The 2,500-nt window shown below is 47.0% G+C and overlaps 7 non-coding genes and 2 pseudogenes across 7 annotated transcripts in view; all 9 read left to right on the forward strand.

The window, feature by feature from the left end:
- LOC138540174 (5S ribosomal RNA) overlaps positions 1–62 on the forward strand; it is a 119-nt gene extending 57 nt beyond the window's left edge. Inside the window, exon 1 of the ribosomal RNA XR_011288229.1 lies at positions 1–62. This exon is cut by the window's left edge and continues 57 nt beyond it. This is a non-coding gene — a ribosomal RNA (5S ribosomal RNA).
- A 106-nt stretch (positions 63–168) lies between these two features.
- On the forward strand, positions 169–287 carry LOC138550515 (5S ribosomal RNA). The gene has a single exon (XR_011294265.1). It is a non-coding gene; the product is annotated as a 5S ribosomal RNA (ribosomal RNA).
- A 93-nt stretch (positions 288–380) lies between these two features.
- LOC138541093 (5S ribosomal RNA) lies at positions 381–499 on the forward strand. Its single transcript, XR_011289108.1, has one exon. It is a non-coding gene; the product is annotated as a 5S ribosomal RNA (ribosomal RNA).
- A 106-nt stretch (positions 500–605) lies between these two features.
- LOC138545222 (5S ribosomal RNA) lies at positions 606–714 on the forward strand (annotated as a pseudogene).
- A 463-nt stretch (positions 715–1,177) lies between these two features.
- On the forward strand, positions 1,178–1,296 carry LOC138538933 (5S ribosomal RNA). Its single transcript, XR_011287016.1, has one exon. It is a non-coding gene; the product is annotated as a 5S ribosomal RNA (ribosomal RNA).
- A 106-nt stretch (positions 1,297–1,402) lies between these two features.
- On the forward strand, positions 1,403–1,521 carry LOC138540175 (5S ribosomal RNA). The gene has a single exon (XR_011288230.1). It is a non-coding gene; the product is annotated as a 5S ribosomal RNA (ribosomal RNA).
- Positions 1,522–1,627: 106 nt separating this feature from the next.
- Positions 1,628–1,746, forward strand: LOC138550516 (5S ribosomal RNA). The gene has a single exon (XR_011294266.1). It is a non-coding gene; the product is annotated as a 5S ribosomal RNA (ribosomal RNA).
- Positions 1,747–1,839: 93 nt separating this feature from the next.
- LOC138548497 (5S ribosomal RNA) lies at positions 1,840–1,958 on the forward strand. Its single transcript, XR_011292297.1, has one exon. It is a non-coding gene; the product is annotated as a 5S ribosomal RNA (ribosomal RNA).
- A 106-nt stretch (positions 1,959–2,064) lies between these two features.
- Positions 2,065–2,173, forward strand: LOC138545223 (5S ribosomal RNA; annotated as a pseudogene).
- The last annotated feature ends 327 nt before the right edge of the window (positions 2,174–2,500 follow it).

A 2,500-nucleotide genomic window follows, 5' to 3' on the forward strand; every position in this document is an offset into this window, starting at 1 on the left:
AGTGTCGGGCCTAGTTAGTACCTGGATGGAAGACCGCCTGGGAATACCAGGTGCTGTAGGCTTTTTTGTACTCCAAGTTCAGGAAGTGAGCCATTTCTCAATTGCCTTTCAAAACTGCAAGGTCTAGCCGACTAGATGCTTAAAAGTACAAAACTCACAAGAACCAGAGCCTACGGCCACACCACACTGAATGCGCCCGATCTCGTCTGATCTCGGAAGCTAAGCAGTGTCGGGCCTCGTTAGTACCTGGATGGGAGACCGCCTGGGAATACCAGGTGCTGTAGGCTTTTTTGTGCTCCAAGTTCAGGAAGTGAGCCATTTCTCAATTGCAAGGTCTAGCTGACTAGATGCTTAAAAGTACAAAACTCACTAGGCCCAGAGCCTACGGCCACACCACACTGATTGCGCCCGATCTCGTCTGATCTCGGAAGCTAAGCAGTGTCGGGCCTAGTTAGTACCTGGATGGGAGACCACCTGGGACTACCAGGTGCTGTAGGCTTTTTTGTGCTCCAAGTTCAGGAAGTGAGCCATTTCACAATTGCCTTTCAAAACTGCAAGGTCTAGCCGACTAGATGCTTAAAAGTACAAAACTCACTAGGCCCAGAGCCTACGGCCACACCACACTGAATGCGCCCGATCTCGGAAGCTAAGCAGGGTCAGGCCTAGTTAGTACCTGGATGGGAGACTGCCTGGGAATACCAGGTGCTGTAGGCTTTTTTGTGCTCCATGATTAGTAATTGCGCAACTTCTCAATTATTTTTCAAATTTGGTATGTTTCCAAAATAATTGTATCCCGTTTTATAGCGGAAATGTTGGACAACATCATGAGGGCTGGAGCTACCTTTTTACATAGAATTAGCATACAGGTAGTGTGTTCATGGGTAATAAATCGACTTTCACATGTAATGCAGTACAGAGAATATTGAGTCCTTCAAGAGGCATGAAAGAAAACCATTATTGTGTTGATTGTTCTCTCCACCTCCCTGCAACAGACACAGGATGGATGAATTAAAGTTATCCTACCAGACATAGGAGTCCTGAATGGGCCCACCAGTCTTATATATCTCGCCTGATCGAGCCTGATCGAGCGATGAGCGTGGTATCATGTTGCAAGTGGCTGCATGGCTTAGCTTACTAAATGCAAATGCATAAGAGTAATATTCTTAGCATTCCTAGAGCCTACGGCCACACCACACTGAATGCACCCGATCTCGACTGATCTCGGAAGTTAAGCAGTGTCAGGCCTAGTTAGTACCTGGATGGGAGACCGCCTGGGAATACCAGGTGCTGTAGGCTTTTTTGTGCTCCAAGTTCAGGAAGTGAGCCCTTTCTCAATTGCCTTTTAAAACTGCAAGGTCTAGCCGACTAGATGCTTAAAAGTACAAAACTCACTAGGCCCAGAGCCTACGGCCACACCACACTGAATGTGCCTGATCTCGTCTGATCTCAGAAGCTAAGCAGTGTCGGGCCTAGTTAGTACCTGGATGGAAGACCGCCTGGGAATACCAGGTGCTGTAGGCTTTTTTGTACTCCAAGTTCAGGAAGTGAGCCATTTCTCAATTGCCTTTCAAAACTGCAAGGTCTAGCCGACTAGATGCTTAAAAGTACAAAACTCACAAGAACCAGAGCCTACGGCCACACCACACTGAATGCGCCCGATCTCGTCTGATCTCGGAAGCTAAGCAGTGTCGGGCCTCGTTAGTACCTGGATGGGAGACCGCCTGGGAATACCAGGTGCTGTAGGCTTTTTTGTGCTCCAAGTTCAGGAAGTGAGCCATTTCTCAATTGCAAGGTCTAGCTGACTAGATGCTTAAAAGTACAAAACTCACTAGGCTCAGAGCCTATGGCCACACCACACTGATTGCGCCCGATCTCATCTGATCTCGGAAGCTAAGCAGTGTCGGGCCTAGTTAGTACCTGGATGGGAGACCACCTGGGAATACCAGGTGCTGTAGGCTTTTTTGTGCTCCAAGTTCAGGAAGTGAGCCATTTCACAATTGCCTTTCAAAACTGCAAGGTCTAGCCGACTAGATGCTTAAAAGTACAAAACTCACTAGGCCCAGAGCCTACGGCCACACCACACTGAATGCGCCCGATCTCGGAAGCTAAGCAGGGTCAGGCCTAGTTAGTACCTGGATGGGAGACTGCCTGGGAATACCAGGTGCTGTAGGCTTTTTTGTGCTCCATGATTAGTAATTGCGCAACTTCTCAATTATTTTTCAAATTTGGTATGTTTCCAAAATAATTGTATCCCGTTTTATAGCGGAAATGTTGGACAACATCATGAGGGCTGGAGCTACCTTTTTACATAGAATTAGCATACAGGTAGTGTGTTCATGGGTAATAAATCGACTTTCACATGTAATGCAGTACAGAGAATATTGAGTCCTTCAAGAGGCATGAAAGAAAACCATTATTGTGTTGATTGTTCTCTCCACCTCCCTGCAACAGACACAGGATGGATGAATTAAAGTTATCCTACCAGACATAGGAGTCCTGA

Source organism: Ambystoma mexicanum, unplaced genomic scaffold (genome assembly GCF_040938575.1).
Source record: "Ambystoma mexicanum isolate Mex_15411 unplaced genomic scaffold, UKY_AmexF1_1 Mex_scaf10, whole genome shotgun sequence".
Taxonomy (NCBI): domain Eukaryota; kingdom Metazoa; phylum Chordata; class Amphibia; order Caudata; family Ambystomatidae; genus Ambystoma; species Ambystoma mexicanum.